We start from the raw sequence: 19,303 nt of genomic DNA on the forward strand, positions 1-19,303 counted from the left end.
AACTTTGTTGGTTTTTTTTGTTGTTTTTTTTTTAATTTATTGCTTAAAGTATTACAAAGGGTATTACATATGTGTCCATTTTATCCCCCCGCCCTAGATAGTCCCCTAGCCTCCCCTATCCCCCAATGTCTTATGTCCACTGGTTATGCTTATATGCATGCATACAAGTCCTTTAGTTGATCTCTTACCCCCCTACCTCCTGCCCCCCAACCCTCCCCGGCCTTCCTGCTGCAGTTTGACAATCTGTTTGAGGCAGCTCTGCCTCTGTATCTATTATTGTTCAAAAGTTTATAATAGTCTCTATTATCCATGAATGAGTGAGATCATGTGGTATTTTTCCTTCATTGACTGGCTTATTTCACTTAGCATAATTCTCTCCAGTTCCATCCATGACGTTGCAAATGGTAAGAGTTCCTTCCTTTTTAGAGCAGCATAGTATTCCATCGTGTAGATGTACCACAGTTTTCTAATCCATTCATCTACTGATGGGCACTTAGGCTGTTTCCAGATCTTAGCTATAGTGAATTGTGCTGCTCTGAACATAGGGGTGCATATATCCTTTCTGATTGGTGTTTCTGGTTTCCTGGGATATATTCCTAGAAGTGGGATCACAGGGTCAAATGGGAGTTCCATTTTCAGTTTTTTGAGGAAACTCCATACTGTCTTCCATAGTGGCTGCACCAGTCTGCATTCCCACCAGCAGTGCACAAGTGTTCCTTTTTCTCCACATCCTCTCCAGCACTTGTCATTTGTTGATTTGTTGATGATAGCCAGTCTGACAGGTGTGAGATGGTACCTCATTGTTGTTTTGATTTGCATCTCTCGGATGATTAGTGACTTTGAGCATGTTTTCATATGTCTCTTGGCTTTCTGAATGTCCTCTTTTGAAAAGTGTCTATTTAGGTCCTTTGCCCATTTTTTGATTGGATTGTTTATCTTCCTTTTGTTAAGTTGTATGAGTTCCCTATAAATTTTGGAGATTAGGCCCTTATCAGAAATGACATTGGCAAATATGTTTTCCCACACAGTGGGTTTTCTCGTTGTTTTGTTGATGGTTTCTTTTGCTGTGCAGAAGCTTTTTATTTTGATGTAGTCCCATTTGTTCAATTTCTCTTTAGTTTCAAGTGCCCTAGGAGCTGTATCAGTGAAGAAATTGCTTCGGCATATGTCTGAGATTTTGTTGCCTTTGGATTCTTCTAGAATTTTTATGGTTTCCTGTCGTACATTTAAGTCCTTTATCCATTTTGAGTTTATTTTTGTGTATGGTGTAAGTTGGTGGTCTAGTTTCATTTTATTGCATATATCTGTCCAATTTTCCCAACACCATTTATTGAAGAGACTATCTTGGCTCCATTGTATGTTCTTGCCTCCTTTGTCAAATATTAATTGAGCATATTGGTTCGGGCCGATTTCTGGGCTCTCTATTCTATTCCATTGATCTATATGCCTATTCTTGTGCCAGTACCAGGCAGTTTTGAGAACAGTGGCTTTGTAATACCGCTTGATATCTGGTATTAAGATCCCACCTACTTTGATCTTTTTCAGGATTGCTGCAGCTATTCGGGGTCTTTTTTTATTCCAGATGAATTTTTGGAGAGTTCGTTCTAGATCTCTGAAGTATGCCATTGGTATTTTAATGGGAAGTGCGTTGAATTTATAGATTGCTTTGGGTAGTATGGACATTTTAATGATGTTGATTCTACCAATCCATGAACACGGTATGTTCTTCCATCTGTTTATGTCTTCCTCTATATCTTTTTTCAACGTCCTGTAGTTTTCTGAGTACAGGTCTTTTACCTCTTTAGTTAAGTTTATTCCTAGGTAGCTTAATTTTTTTGGTGCGATGGTAAACAGGATTGTTTTTATAATCTCTCTTTCTGAAAGTTCACTATTGGTGTATAGAAATGCCTAGGATTTCTTGGGGTTAATTTTGTATCCTGCTACATTGCCAAATTCATGTATTAAGTCCAGTAGCTTTTTGATGGAGTCTCTAGGGTTTTGTATGTATAATATCATGTCGTCTGCAAATAAGGACAGTTTCACTTCCTCTTTTCCAATTTGGATGCCTTTTATTTCTTCTTCTTGCCGAATTGCAATGGCTAACACTTCCAGTACTATGTTGAACAGGAGTGGTGAGAGGGGGCATCCCTGTCTTGTTCCTGTTCTTAGGGGAAATGGTGTTAGTTTTTGTCCATTGAGTGTGATGTTGGCTGTGGGTTTGTCATATATGGCTTTTATTATGTTGAGGTATGATCCTTCTACTCCCGCCTTACTGAGAGTTTTTATCAAAAATGGGTGTTGAATTTTGTCAAATGCTTTTTCTGCATCAATTGATATGTTGCACAGCAATGGGACAATCTGACGAAATGCACGTTTTGAATACAATTCTTAACTAGACTTTAGTAGAAAAGTGTAGTATGCTAACTATAGGTATAAGCAAATATATTCTCTGAAATAGTATTATTAACTTCATTGAATTAAAACTTTAAACTTTGATTTAAACTTTAAATATAAGTTCTAAATTTGAGTTAGAACTTACACATTTGAGACTTCTGGACTGACCACAAATCTATTTCTTCTCTCCTTCCTTTCAGAAATATGTCATTAGAAACAAAGGCATTTTAAAAAAGCTATCCACAGTATAAGGACAAAGGAGAGGAAGCACAAATTTGGTGTCTAAAGAGAGTGGCTGGAACAGGAGTAAGAAAGCCAGTTTGCCTTACAAAATCCAAGGCAGGCTCAGAATTCAGCCCCCAAATTCTTGCAGTGCAGCCCTTCCAGTTAAAAGTTCTGCTCACTCCTTTGCTTCCAATTAGATGTCAAAAGACAGCCAGGGACCACCACACATCTGAGAGAAGCCCACAAGTAAGAGAGATCAAAGCAGAATGGCTACTATCAACAAGGCAGGTAATAACAAGTGTTGGAGAGTTTGTGGAGAAAAAGAAACCCTCATTCACTGCTGGTGAGAACATCAACTGGTACAGCCACTATGGATAAGAATATGGAGTTGCCTCAAAAAATTAAGAATAGAATCACCATATGACCCAGCAACAGCTCTCTGATATCTGCCTGAAAATTTTATAAACATTTATTTGCAAAGATATATGCACCCCTGTTTCATCGCAGCGTTATTCTCAAGACATGAAAAGAAAGTGACCATCAATAAATGATTGGATAAAGAAGATGTGGTACATATATGCAAAGGAATACTACTCAACCATAAGAAAAGAGGATGTACTGCCATTTGCCACAAAATGGATATTATGTGCTAAGTGAAATAAGTCAGCCAGAAAAGTCTAAGAACCATATGCTCTCACTCATATGGGGGATATAAAACTAAATCTCATAAACACAGCCAACAGTATGGTGTTACCACAGGGATGGGGTTTAGGGTAGTAAAGGCTAAAGGGGCTTAAAAATATGGTGAGGGAAGATGATTTGACTCTGAGAGATGGACACACAATGTAATATACCGATCATGTATCATAAACATGTACACTTGCAATCTAAATAAGGATTTTAACGAATGTCACCCCAATGAATTTAATTTAAAAAATCTGAACTCATACACCAAAAGTAAGTTGAATACATTTACTAAAATCTACATGCTAAGAACATCACATTTCTTAGTGATTACTTTCATAGAGAAATTTAGAATCTGTGGTATCAGCAAATGAGTTGCCCCATCCTATATAATAAAAGCCTAATATGCAGAGTGTTTGGTCAACTGGTTGGCCATTCAAGAAATCAAAGCATAATATGCTAATGATAGGCTAAGGCCGCTCAACTGCTGGCTATAACATGCACTGACCACCAGGGGCAGATGCTCCGACTAGTAGGTTAGCTTGCTGCTGGGGTCCAGCTGATTAGGACTGAGGCTGGACACACCCTGGAGCCCTCCCGCAGTCCCTCCCTGGCTGGTCAACCTCCGCATCTCTCCTGGCCCTGATCATGCACTGATCCACAGGATCATCCAGATCCATGGGAAAGTTGGCTGAGTGGAAGTTCTACAACTAGAAAGAAAGAAAAAAAGTGCATTGAGACTGGTAAGAGAGAATCTTAAAAACAGCAAGAGAAAGAAACTCAGTTACCTACAAGGGAATACCCATACGACTGTCAGCTGATTTCTCAACAGAAACTATGCAGGCCAGAAGGGAGTGGCAAGAAATATTCAGAGTGATGAATGCCAAGAACCTACAACCAAGATTACGTTACCCAGCAAAGCTATCATTCAGAATTGAAGGTCAGATAAAGAGCTTCACAGACAAGAAAAAGCTAAAGGAGTTCATCACCACCAAACCAGTATTATATGAAATGCTGAAGGGTATTCTTTAAGAAGAGGAAGAAGAAGAAAAAGGTAAAGCTAGAAATTATGAACAACAAAGTGAAAAAAATACATATCTATCAACAAATGAATCTAAAAATCAAGTGAATAAAAAATCTGATGAACAGAATAAACGGGTGAATATAATAGAATCAGGGGCATAGAAAAGGAGTGGACTGACAATTCTCAGGCGGGGGGGAGGGGAGGGGGAAAGGAGTGTGGGCGATGAGGGAAGAAATTGGACAAAAATCTTACACCTATAGACGAGGACAGTGGCGGGGAGGCATGGGGTGGGGTGGTAACCGGGTGGAGGGGAGCTATGGGGGGGGAGGGAAGAGGAACAACTGTAATAATCTGAACAATAAAGATTTATTAAAAATTAGAAAAGACAGAGGAAGACATACAACACAGGAAACAAATTTTCAACCAGTGTACCACGCCTCACACTGGTGTGCAGCAAGAATGTTTAAAACATGCAATACCTGACTATTTGGGCAGGGCCACTGACCTTTTCCCTTACATTGTCAAATAACAAAATGACAACGGCCAATACCACAACAGATGTTCAGAGTGAATGAATAAATATGATACCTACTTTTTTGGTAGATCAACAAAAAATATTTTTGATGTGCCTTGGAATTGTAATTAGTTTATGCATGCCATGAGATGAAAAAGGTTGAAAATTGCTGATCTAAGAAATCAGGGATCCAACATAAGAGAACAGTATGTGAGATCCCAGATGACTTTAAAAATATATGCCTAGCCGTAGCCGGTTTGGCTCAGTGGATAGAGCGTCGGCCTGCGGACTGAAAGGTCCCAGGTTCGATTCTGGTCAAGGGCATGTACCTTGGTTGCGGACACATACCCAGTAGGGGGTGTGCAGGAGGCAGTTAATCGATGTTTCTCTCTCATCAATGTTTCTAACTCTCTATCCCTCTCCCTTCCTCTCTGTAAAAAAATCAATAAAATATATATTTTTAAAAATATGCATAAAAGCAGGCCCAGAGCAGGCCTTTGGAGAACAAGTCTAAACTGGAGGAGGATAACAAAAGGCTAGGGAGATGGCTTCCAGTAAGAAATGGAACAAATGTGGTCAGTACATGGAAAATATTTTTGACAGGCCTGTGACAAATGTCACAGCATGTTCGGAAAGAAAAATAGAAAAGAAGAAGTGAATACACTAAAAAAATGAATTCCACAACATAAAAATGAAAACTTACTAGGTATTATGTTAATACAGCATAAACGTAGAGTTTTTGTCCAACAGTCATCTTTCTCTGCCAAGTTACTAGATTGTTAGATATAAAGCAGTTATTTCTGAATTCAGAGAGACCAGCCTACTTGCTGCCTTTGGCTACGGGAGATCATGTTGACGAGGAAGAGGGGTTTGGATTATTCTGAAGGAGTGTAGCAGTGCTCAAATTTCAGTAATATAGGGGGTCCCAAAAAGGAATACACATTTTTACAGATGATAACTCAATTTTCACTCCTTTTCAGGTTTAATTGATTCAAAATAATAGGAAAAGTCAGTCTATGCTTTGAACAAAGAAAACTTATCCTAAAGTCCTACTAGACTTTTTTTTATGAAAAAAATGGTGAGACATAAAAGATAAAGTTTACAGCACAAAACTGGCAACAGTTCACAAATTGAGGGCACACAAATATCGACTAAAATAATTAATTCTTGACATTTGCGATTCCATTGCTTAGTTTTCTTAGCAGTGCCTGGATCGGATCAGTCATCAGTTTGAAAACAGGCACTGACAAGAAATATTATTCATTTCTGCATATTCTTTCAAATTTTGAAACTGAACTATATGTTAATAAACACTGGCATAATCATTCAAAGTTCATATACATTTGTTGAGCAAAAGAATGAAGGGTAGCCCTAGACGGCTTGGCTCAGTGGATAAAGCGTCAGCCTGCGGACTGAAGGGTCCCAGGTTCGATTCCAGCCAAGGGCACATGCCTGGGTTGCGGGCTCAATCCCCAGTGTGGGGAGTGCGGGAGGCAGCCGATCAATGATTCTCTCTCGTCATTGATGTTTCTATCTCTTCCTCCTTCTCCCTTCCTCTCTGAAATCAATAAAAACATAAAAATAAAAAGAATGAAGGGTATACAAGAAAGAGGCACAGCCAAAGAACTATATGACTCAGCATTAAAAATATTTACAAAGTCATAATAATGTAAACACTGATTCTGATTTAATAAAAACCATGATCCTTGTTGGGAGGACAGAGGGAGGGGAAAAAAGGCCACACTGGAGGGAGAACGATAAGCTTTCAGCTGCCATGACAATAAGCTAAGATAGAACCCTGAAAATTGACTTAGCTTTATATTGTTCATTTTGCTAAAAATCAAGATTAAAACTTAAGGCAAAAATTAAGGCAGATATTTATACCACAGCCATGTTATTGACATTTAACTTAGAGGTCAGAAGCCCTAAAAATGAGCATTACTAAAGCCAAAAACCTTCCTAAATATGGAAGTTTAATCATGAAGATAACAGAAGTGATTTAGAAAATCTACCATGCTAATGATATTGGTTCCATTATATATTGTTAAAAATCATGGCAGACAATTTTTAATTCAAATTACTAATTTCTTATGTAACTTTTCAACTATTTACTTACATGGTAGGAATAACAACTGTTCTTTCTTTTTCCTCGCACTAAGAATCAAAGAAAATTAACCCATCAGTACTGATACAAATGCCACAGAAAAATAGAAGTTACTGATTACCTGAAAGATTACCAACATACAAAATAAGACCAAATTTTATTCCATTTCTTTTATAACTTCCAACAAAATATAAAATTTAAAGCACCTGGCAAGATGGGTCCTATTAGCAGTATCTTAAAACTAAGTTTTACACTTTTGACCTAATGGATATTCTGTTTTAGGTACAAATAAAAGTCCGTCATGTCCAGAAGAAAAAGGCAAAGTAAATTAGGCCAGGGTAGAAACTTAGCTAATAAAAATGTTTATCTTTTGTGCCTCTGAGCCACTACTCAGTCGTAGTTTCCAATTCTACGTGGACACCCTCTTTACCTGAACCACCAGGATCTAACAGTTGAGGGCTCTAAGAACCAGTTTCTGGCCAGGCACCTGCAAGCATCCTGAACCACTTAGGTAACCACCTAGAATATCTTACTAAGAAATTAAATGCGTCTCTACTCAACTGCAAAGTAACCTATCCAATTTAAACTTTAAAATGATGCGGCTAACCTAAGTAAACAAGTGTACAACACACAAAATCATTTTGCTCTAATAAAGATCTGAAGAAAAATAAAAGCTCCAAAGAGGGTCTTGGGCTGAACTCTGTTTCCCACTCTGCCTCCTTTAACGTGGGAGGGGCATCATAGGCACACATTCCTTAGGACTGAGGAGAGGGGCATGGGATAGCACTTCCTTTACTCTCTCACCCTCTCTCTACAGGTGAGCAGCCCCTGGCTCTGGAAGAAACTGAGAAATGCAGCATTCCTAAGCAAAATGATCAGCTCCAGACAGTCATGCACACATGCCATGAAAACGCATGTTAGAACCCCCACTCTTTATTGAGCTGCATGGATTCAAATAAAATGGACCCTTCCCCGCCTGTACTTCAACTGTCACAATCAACTGAAAGACTCAATCCGTGTGCCTTTTTAAGTAAACGGGACTGAACGTAACGTTAAGGAAATACGCAGGCAAGCAGAAGCGTTAAAATCCTACAGTTCTGGTTCTTATCCTAAAACAAACAGGGCACAGGAAAATGACATAGTTGCACATGCTCCTGCTAGGCTTCTGGGGAACCCCATAAGGCTCTGTTCCTCTGATGTACCCTGACAGCATTACATAGGGCGAGAGAGTTTGAATAGCTTCCAGTTCTAATGTGAGACAGGATCCTTTGCTTGAGCACTATGTAAGATCACAAATTCAATCCTCATATGTAAACAATTGATCCTTGTAATTGTTTAAATAAAAACCTGTCATTTAAATCCGGTCTTGACTTACCATCCACTTGAGATTTCTTCAGGAAAATTGTACACGCCCCTGGATGGTCAGAAGGGATTAAACCTAAAGCCCAAATAGAAAAATACATCATTTAAAAATAGCTACACAGCAATTTATACCACTTATAATGGTGTTGGGAAGAATTTTTAAGTAATGGTAACAAGCCAAGTTTAGTCAAGGCGATGTAAGAAATGAACCTCTGTGATCCACCTCCAGTATGATTGGCTTTTGATGGGATTTACTGAATTTCCCAGGACAAACAGAAAGTAGGGAGGAGGGAAGAGGAGCAAAGAACTGTGCACCTGGGCCAGCATCATGGTGGAAACCCCTAAGGCATCATGGTGGAAACCCCCTCCACTAGACAGGGGGGTGCAGGCAGCTAGAAAGGCTTCAGCCCAATATTGTAAAAGGCCCAATGGGAGACAGCAAGATCTAGGTGACCTATGAGGAAACAGGTGACCCCATAGTACTCAGCCAATAAGGAACTGGAGGAGGGATTAAATAAATAGCCTATGCTCCCCATATCAGGTATACCTATGACAAAGGACACCAACTCTGGAGGCCAAATTATTAAATGTCTCATTTTCGCCATACTTCTGTCTCCGAGTCCATCATTTGAATTCAGAAAGATGAGCCATTTCTCATAGCAACAATATAAAAATTCTACTGAGAAAATTTAAAATTGTAGAATCTTTCTATGCATGTGGAATAAATACAAGTTATGCCTAAGACTTTTTTTTAACTTGCACCTAAGTAGTCTATGAATTGTGTACATGCTTCCCCACTTCTATTTGTCAATTAGAAACACAGTCACTCTCATTTATGCTGATACTAGTGACCCGGTGCACAAGTTCATGCACAAGTGGGTTCCCTCAGCCTGACTGGCAATTGAGGCCTATGGGGGGGGGGGGGCGGCCAGCAGGGGGGAGCGGCCCTGGGAGGTTGGCTGCCAGTGGGCGGGAGGGGACATGGGCGGTTGGCTGGTTGGCCCTGCCCCCAATTGGGGGTGGAGCTGGCCGGGGGGAGGGGCCATGGGCAGTTGTCGGCTCCGCCCCTGATTGGGATGGGGGGGAGGGGCTGAAGGAGTTGTGGGGGTCAATTGGGGCCCGAATCGGGCCGTTTGGCAGCCACAGTGTGCATCAAAGCAACCAGTGGTTCCCGTCATTCTGCCATTCTGGTCACTGGGCTTTTATATATATAGATTCCAGAAACAGTGCCAAGAAGCAAGTTACATTGTGGCAAATTGGTGTCAGATACCAGCTAATATATCAAATATGCCCAAATCACGTGAGCTGTTTTTGGCAAATGTTCTTTACTCATTAGGCTAATTCTAACTCCATTCAAAACATGAACTTATTTTCTTAGCTGTGGCTTGCTTAGGGCTCCATATCATGGCACATTTAAAAGGACAGTATAATAGCTCAAGGCTCTAGTCTACAGGAACACTGTCATGACAGTGACTTTTTATACTTTCATCAAAGTGATTTTTAAATTCTGCCCTCAGTTTCCAAAGTTAAAGTTCCACTTCTTCTTTCCAGGCCACACAATTAATTTGAGGGCTCCAATAAGAATACTTTCTGGACTTGATCATAGGGCTGCTTGTAAAAATGCAATTTGTTGTAGCTATATAAGGGTAGGTGTGCCTGCAGTCCAACTTGCACCAAGATGGAATAATCTTCTATTTAGGCAAGAATACCAAATAGATATCTAAATTTTAATAACAAAAAGCTTGCCACTACGTGGAATAATAAAGTCATTACTTAAAAAAAACCCTATCATATTCCTTAGTAATGATCATCTGAAACCACTTAACCAATCTTGTAAGAAAGTGGACCAAGATCCTGAGAGAGTAATGGTTATGGCAATATTTCCCAAATTGCATAATAATGGTTCTATTTGTTAAAAGGGTATTTGGAAGTCATATAAAAGTAAATGATATCCCTGATTCTTAGAGATCAAAATGCACATTGACGTGTTAAGAACTAATCAGTCTAGTAATGAGTAATGTCTAACACATCATTTCACAAATTTATACCTAGAACCCTTTTTCCCCTCCAAGTAATACAGTTAGCATCTTGCACAAACATAATTTGGGACATCCTGGTTTCACAGGCATCCGAGCCATCCATTTTGATACTAATGCCAGCACTAGAAATTTAAATAACTGCACCAATTGCCTTGTTCTTCAAAAATGTTCCTTCACTGCATTTCAGTTTATTAAATTGCTTTTGCAGAAACTATTCTATTCAACATTTTAATGTAAAAAAAATCCACAAAGTTATTTTAAAGGTTTTTTCCCACAAATTTGAAAAATAAGACAATGTTAGCTACTTGGAAAATAAATGAATTCAGTTGTGCACAAAGTGGGAGGCTGAGACTATCACAGCAGCCTCTAACCTCAGGCTTCTGACAGAATTCAAGACTACTTCCTACCAAAAAGAAAGCAAATATATTGCATTTGAATAAAAAAGATAAGAGCATATATTTGCATAAGCAGCCATACAATTTTATCAATGCCAATGGTGTGATAAAGTTTAATTAAAATTTTCAATGGGAAGCCCATGAAAATATGTACTTGAAACAAAGAAGAAGAAGGCTTACAAACACACACACACACACACACACACACACACACACACACGCATGCCCCAAAGGAATAGGTGTTGCTATAGCTCTAAATACAAAAATCAAGAATGCTGGAATAAAAGAAATGACAACATGCAGAAAAAAATCAAAAATAGCTCAAGTAACAAACAAACAAACAGCTGAAACTTTGCCTCCCCTACACCTGGGTTCCAGGGCAGGCAGGTGCCCCAGGGCTGGCCAGCCAATCACAGCTGCCTGGACCTCCCAAGAACGGGAAGAGAAAGGCAGAGCTGAACTCCTGGATCCTTAGAGAATCCGGAGCTGCGGACTCCCCTTTGCCAGCACGAGGAGGAAGCCTTTTCAGGAGAAATCAACAGGAGAGCAGAACCGAGACAAGTGCTGAGAAGATCCTTTAATTGCTGAATCAAGGAGTACCTTGATTTTCACTCTGTGAACTCTGGTTATAAAGTCAGTACTTTTCTTTAAAAGATTTAAGTCTATTTTAAGATCCATTTTTTTCAACTTGCATCATATCTGCTGTTTAATGGATACAAAATTGCCTATAAAGTGTTGGCTATACTTCACATAGCCAACCTCTGCTGGGGTTTAAGTACTTACATAGTTCTAAAAAATCACCACATATATAGAGTTTTATAACAACCTTTTAAATCTCCTTAGAAAAGCTCTTTAAAATAAAATGACTAGACCAAAAGGTTAGGTTGCTTTTATGGCTCAATACATTAAACTAAGTGGCTTTCTAAAACAGGTGAGGGCATATTAGTGGATAATGCTACCAAGCTTTGAATAAGATCATGGTTATGTGGGTCAGGAACCTCACCAAGTCTAACTGGCATTTCCTTGAGTGCACAGTGTGACCACAGTTAACAGTGTTATTTCCACATCAGTGAGTTGCCTGTCATTTGCATGTACTGTGTGTATTGTACCCAATAGGGCCCTAATGTTATCAATTTACATGAAGCTTTCATAAAATTTTTCTGTTTATGGCCTAAAATAATTTTATATATACCTTCCACTCTTTGCTAAATACTGCAGAATGGTGTGGTGTTGTGTTATATATAGATAGATGATAGATAGATAGATAGATAGATAGATAGATAGATATATATATATATATATATATATATATATATATATATATATATATATATAATGGTTTTAAGCAGCATTTCTCAGCAAGACAATGATTTCCATTTATACTAATTAAATAGAAATGGCAGCAGTTGCTGGGCCCACTGCTGGGCACCTGCTTACTTAAGGCCTCCTGCGTTTACTGAACTGCTCTATCCACTACACTATGCATTGTATTCACTATACATTGTTTTATTTTGTGGCCCATAACACAAAATTAGGAGTCCATCTATTACCGTATAAACTAATGACTTTATCTCTCTGAGTCCACATTCCCACTGTGTCAGGTGACTCCTACCCAAGACCTTGAGCTGCTGCCTCACCAAAGGGCACACAGTGGGTCCTGCGTCCCCCACTCTACAGCTCCTCAAGCCTCGCTCCTAGTTTCCGAAGTGTGGCTTCCAAACCACTTCTGTAGCTGCCTCACCTTGGATCTCAGTATTGCCTGGTTTTAATCCTCAACCTGTTTTAATGACTGTGACTGAGATGTGACATTTCACATAGTGAAATATACCTTTCTTCCTTTATGTATTTTTAAAAAGTGCTCTGCTCAGTGTTTGAGAACATTTATGAGTAGCAATTTACCTCAATTTCATCTCACATTATGTAACATTACTGTTTTAACCCTAAAGTTTAATTATAATACACTAAAAAAAGGAGTTTGTTAGATAAGATAGCATCTCCAAAGCTGATCCCACGATGTGTCATTCTATAAATTCCATTCCTATGTGCCATATATCTGGAATTTACATTCCTGCTCTATAAAGCCTGATTTTTTCAAACCTTGGACAACTCAATTTATACCACTCAGAGCCTGTCTTCTCACAAGCAAAACAGATATATTTCCTGTATTACCAAACTCAAAACATCATAAGGATCAAATGAAACCCAAGAGCAATTTATATACTATACAGAGAGCACCAAAAATGACAATAAAGCTTTCACAAATTCATTCAAAAGCAAAATACGAACATTAAGCATTTCATTGGAAAGTGTATGAAATGTCCACTCATCACCCTAATATCACCTTATGTAAATGTGTACTTTGGCTGCCCATTAAAGGGGAAAAAATAAAAGTCACACAATTAGCACGAATTTCTCTCAACATATTTTCAAAATAAGCAATACATACTTCCCCTGCTTCTGTCACGTGAGATTACTGGGTGTCCTCTCCTTCCTTTTTTTTATGTAACTTATCCTGAAGAAAACCACATAGCAGGAAAGAGCTATTTTATCATTTTCTCAGCCTCCACAGTAGTCTACTGCATGGACGTACCAGTTTACTTAAACAGTCCCTTACTGGACATAAGTTGTCTTTTTGAAAATAATGCAACATAAACTTTGTGGATATGTGGTTTCGCTTTGTGGGGTACGTCTTCAGCATAAATTCCGAAAAGTAGGATTTCGTGATTAATGCCATCTGCATTGCTGTGCGATTTATGCCAACATCCCTCCAGGGCGTGGAGCCATTTTGTATTTCCTTCAGCAAATTATGAAGGGAACTGTTTCTTTGCAGCCTTACCAAAAAGTTAAGTGTCAAGTTTATGGATCTTCTCCCAATAGGAGAGAAAGTACAGGATAGATTTATTTGCATTTCTCTTGTGTGTAAAGACACTTTCAAAGATAATCTGCATTTCTTTTTCTGTGACTTCTTCATATTTGCTACTTCATTTAGATTTACCTAATTTCTTTAAGTCAGCCTACTTTTAGGCCCTTTTTTGTTCGTTTGTTTCTGTTCAAGTTACTGTTGACTCTCAGGTGAATTACTATGCCAGCCTCCTTCCTGAACTCCCTGCTTCCTTCTACCCTTCTCACAGTAGCTCGCTCGCTCTCTCTCTCTCTCTCTCTCTCTCTCTCCATCTCCATCTCTATCTCTATCTTCCTGTTCTTCTCGCTCTCTTTATAGAATTAGAGTCATTTCCCTACATGTAATCCTCCAATGGGTTATATGCAGGGAAATCATTACAACCCAAGTAAAATGCATACTTTTGTCAAGGCCCACTCGGCATACAAGGTCTTGATGCACCATCGCCCTCCTCCCAGCATCCCTCTCAATCTGCTACAGCCACCCTGAGTTTGCTCTTACTGCCTGCACTCTGTATTCCCACCTGAGGAACTCTGCATGGAAGCCTCTACCCCCACATGTTCACTGGGTCTCTCTCACCTTTAGAAATGCTTAATGTCACTTAAAGAGAGCAGCTGTCTTTAACCACCCTGACTTTCTTGATTGTTCATGTCTTGTCTGCCCCTAGGATCTCCTAGAATGTAAAGACCTGAGTTGGGGGAGGGGGGGTCCTTAAATGTCATTGTTTGTCCTGCATCTGGAATGGTGCCCAATAAATATCTACTAATTCAGTGTACCCAAACCAATTAAGTTTCTCCCAATTTTCTTATACCTTCTAAGGTTTTATCTAATGTAATCTTTTGATTTATCATCTAAGATCTGCACTGCTTCCTGATCTTGGAGTAGCTGTTATTCAGAATTAAAGACACAAAACCCACAAAAACACTAAGAGATAGTGCTATGTCCAGTGAAAAACCAATGATGACTTTAATTAGGGATAAAAACATTTAACTTTAAAATACCTTAACTACAAATGACATCCTAATGAAGTTATAAGGAAGTATACCATCTGAATTCTAGAGGTAAATACAATGCATCTATTTTAATCTGTGTCCCCAGAATAAAGCATTACAATGGGATTGTGTCTGGCTTCACGGTGAAAGATGGCCCCTCATAACAGTGGGTAACTGAATGGTGCTCCAACCATTTGAAGGTACAGGATCAGTTATTAGAAGGCCTGCAGGGGAGCTCCCACAGCTGCATGGAAACATCCTGGATGCTCCCCAGGGGCCAGGCACAGGTCCAGGAGCTTGATGCCCTTATTCTCTTTATAACCCCGAGTGGCACCGCAGCACATAAAGAGTGCCCTCATTTTTCTAAAATAGACTGTTATGTTTATACACATACAAAAGACTCAAGAATAATAAACACGAAAATATTAATAAAATTTCTGGGTATTCTTAGCATAAGTGAATAACTTTACTGTATTTTCCAACCTTGTACATCAAATACTTATTAATATTCACCCCCACAAAAAAAAAAAAGAGGGTTAAAATAGCTACTGGAAAGAGTAAAGTTCTGTTGTGCAGGTTTTTCCTGATCATGTTGCCAATTAATTCCCTACTCATGCCTCAGGGGAGAGGGAGAAAGGCATCATTGAGAGACAGCACCTTTCGCAGCAAATTAGCAGAGCTCATAGGTCAGAACATAAAAGGCTGCATGAACGGTTGAGGAGTAACAATTAAATTGATGGCAGGACCCCAGTGCTTTTTTTGGTGTTACTACCGGTTATGTTAGAAACACTGTCTATCTGAGATCTGTGCCAGGGTTCTTAAGAATATCCCTTTGGAATGACGTAAAGAAATCAGGTTCATCTGTTTCAGAAGAACAAGGCAGAGCATCATTCCAGTAAGTATGATTGTGTGTACTAACCAAACAACTCAATTCTCCATTGTAGAAAAGACAAAATGTTTTACACCCAAGTAGGTATTTCTTAGTTTCCAGGGAAGTTAATGTAAAATTGTCTGAAATAAAGACATTACAAGCAACTTTCAGTATGCTGGAACTTGATACTTGGTATTCTCAGCACGTTTCTATGGAAACTTACTAATAGGAAAATGATGAATTTGAGATTTCTCATATCACTTTAGTGAATGCCCCCCAAAGTTAAAAATGAATTGAAATGAAACTCAAACTATAATGTTAAACATAAAAAGGTAAGTTCTATACTTATGAACTCCATTTTTTCAACTTTTCTGATTTAACATGAATTCTTATAGGTTTACTAGTAGCCCGGTGCACAAAATTTGTGCACATTAAAAGGGGATTAATTAGAGGAAATATTTTAATATTGCTATTTGCCCTTTCTCTATAATAGAAGTGTCAGAGATGAAAGAAAATTAGTAAATGTATATGAAAATCTCCCTCCTGTCAGAGTCTGGGGCATGCCATGGGACCTAGAGTCAAGTCCCCACCCACCCGCTTGCACCTCAAAATCATGCAAGACCCAGACCTGGCCACCTCCCCCCCCCACCCCCCCGTTAAGCCCCACCAGGCGGAGGGCGTAGCCTCAGGTCCCCTGTCAAGCCCTGCCAGGTGGGGGGCACAGCCTCAGGGCCCTCGTCAAGCCCTGCTAGGTGGAGGGGCGCAACCTCAGGTTCCCCATTACACCCTCAGGTCCCCCGGTCCAGTGCCAGGGCAGGGGAGGCGTGGCCTGAGGTCACCCATCAAACCCTGCCGGGCGGGGGCACAGCCTGAGGTAACCCGCCCTGTCCCGGCGCCATGCAGCCTCAGGTCCCTGCTGATCGCCCATTATGGCTCATTACAGGAACCCCGCCTCCACTGTGGGCACAGCCATCTTATGATGGCATGACAGAGTGAGGGGAAATTTGCATATTACCTCTTTATTATATAGGATGCTTAACCGTGTTACTTGACCTGCCCTCTTACCAGCTTCTGGCAACGTCCTTCTATGTCCAGAACACTGTCCCTTCAATGAGAGCCCCTCAGAACAAACTCTTTAAAATATATCAGCTCAATAACCTGGTAAATTAATGCTGTTTCCTGACTTCTACTTTTATTCTTATTTCTGATAATGAATTTATGCACATGGGATGGAGTGGTAATTGTTGCTTCTGAGTAGTATACAATAATTTCAAATGGAAATAATCAAGACTGGAGCAAGTTAAATAGGCTCGCTTTGTGGAGAGTTTATAACATACAGGCTGCATTCTAAGGAGCGCTGGATGCATCACCAAATTGAATTGGGCGCATCTATCCCCTGCATGTCAGCCTCTCCTGTTCAGCGGCTGGTCACACATCCGTTCACATCTCTAAGTCTCAGTTTCTTCATCGCAATAGAGGGAGAGTATATGGGCCTTCTTTACAGTTAGAAATCAGTTGTATATCTTTAAAGAACTATATAAAGGTCCTATTTTGGTCTCTCATCCAACACCACCCATCTACTACCTGGTTTATAAAATCACTCAGAGGCTTGCCTTACAGCACCAAACAGAGTGAACAGAAGTTTCCGCGGTCCTCACTTGCATTGTGTTTAAGGTACAATTCATTAATTCACATAATTTGCTCGTTTTCTCATACTATTTTAATATACTGAACAGGGAGTACTTTTCAGTTATAAAGACATAGCCAAGATCCAGGTGAACCCCTAGGCTTAATTATTCTAACTTTTAAAGGAATGAAAAGCTCAACTAGAGTTTAAATAGAATAAGAGCTGTGATGTGTTTTCTCTATGAAATAATCTCTGCCATTTAAATTAAAAATAAAATGGGCCAAAGGGGATTTAACATATTTGTAAATGTACTTTTTGTACTTAAAAAAGAACACACACACTACAGTCTTCATTAGTTACATTGTTATCCAGTATTTCCTCTCTTCTCCCTCTTCTCCACTCATGTCCCTCCCTCTCCCCAGGCTTCAGGCATCTGGTCTTTAGAACTTTCACCTCAACATTCCTGCACTTAAACAGGAATCTACTGCAGGAGGGGAGAGGATGGAGAGGGAGCCATGGAGACAAACCGACATTCTTGTGCACCATTTGGAATCTTACCTCCCAAGACTTTATGTCACCAATTAAAGTTTAAATGTTCAGTGTTCTCTTTAGAAACTTTTGACCAACACCTTGTGAAGCACCCACGCTCCTTTAGAACAAGCAATGTGACAGGGAAGTCTGTTAGGTCACTGAAGTAAGACTGCGGATATTTTGCGTCAGCGTGGACATATCAAAGTAACCAGAACTCCCTGGGTTCTCCTATAAGTAAAAAAACAAACAAGCAACTATTCTCTGTAGGACTGGCAGTAACACTTCACATGATTCGAGAAATTTTGAGTTCCCTCTCCCACCATTTCCTTCTGTGTTCAAATTATTAGTTGGAAGGAATAAATAGCTTCTATCCAGGCAACTGAAAACAGCCAATGTAGTAACACTATATAGGTTCTATGTCGGTTATCGATTTTGAGTTTACATAACAACCCTTAAAATCTTTGCAGCGGAACTGTTCAGAGTATCAACTGTCTTAACAGATAGAAACAAGGGTATCACTGGGCCCTACCTGATTTCCTTCACTAAGAACCAAAAGGCTAGGTAAGGACAGGGAGATGGGAGGGAACCTTGGAAGTTGGGATGTTAACGTTTTCACTGAGAAAAAGGAGAGAATATACCCCAAATTCTTCCTGGAGTCCCAGGAGACACTAAACAGAGCCACGAACAGGAAGGGCCAACTGGAGTGTCTCAGGCTGAGTGGGGATGGAAGAAAGAACTGGGTATTTGGGTACTGAACAGGGAAAGAAACTGGCCAGACATGACGGGGGGCGGGGGGAAATAAGGAATGGGGGCGCCAGGAAGAGCCAGGTCTTAGAAGGCTGCCCCAGGCAAGGAGCCTGAGGTGGTGGTGCCCGACTAGGGATCCTGGGGTCAGCAGAGCCCAGAGGTGTGACAGATCAGCGAACACCTGCCACCTCCTTACCTTCGGGCAATTGCAGGTCACTGAGGCGCAGCACAGGGACGCCTTTGGTGAACATGAAATCCAAGAACTCAAAATCCTCATCAGCTTGGCCCGTCTCACGGTCATGGTCACAGGACTCAGAAGCCGGATGCACCGACTTAGAGTCCCTGCCCCACCGGCGGCTGGCATTGGGCTTCCAGCAGCAGGTGAGTTTGTTCCCCATGAGGAACCTCTACTCGCGCCGCTGTCACTGCCTTCACTCAACAGTCCCCCTAACCACCCCCCGCCCAACCCCCAAAAGGGCAAACCCAGGGGCCCCCGCCGCCCCCGCCCAGCTGTCAGCTGCTGCCGCCTCCACGGAGTTGACTAGTCTGTGAGGACAGCCAGCAGTCTCACGTATTTAAAAGGTGTGCTGATCAGGCAACTGCTGAGAATCACAACCACTGCAAGAAGAGAGCACAGCCGAAGCTCCACCGCCTGCCACAGCTGCTTCTCAACTGAAGGCAGGGCTCCTGGCCGGCCCAGCCAACCAGAACACAGTCTGTGGTCACCTGGTTACGAGGGACCAATCACGGCAGCGTTCCCTCCACGTGTCCACCTGGCAGGGAAGGCAGTGGGTCAGAATGCTGGCCCTCCCTGCCCTGCAGCCCCTCTATCCCCTTTCCCAGCCTCGGGCTCCAAACAGAATTCCCTAAACACACTCAAATGTGGTCAGGAGGG

General features: G+C 40.6%; 1 pseudogene; it reads right to left on the reverse strand.

The window, feature by feature from the left end:
- The window catches only part of LOC118667135, a 103,207-nt pseudogene extending 84,401 nt beyond the window's left edge, over positions 1–18,806 (reverse strand).
- Between the last annotated feature and the right edge of the window lie 497 nt (positions 18,807–19,303).

Source organism: Myotis myotis, unplaced genomic scaffold (assembly GCF_014108235.1).
Source record: "Myotis myotis isolate mMyoMyo1 unplaced genomic scaffold, mMyoMyo1.p scaffold_m19_p_1, whole genome shotgun sequence".
Taxonomy (NCBI): domain Eukaryota; kingdom Metazoa; phylum Chordata; class Mammalia; order Chiroptera; family Vespertilionidae; genus Myotis; species Myotis myotis.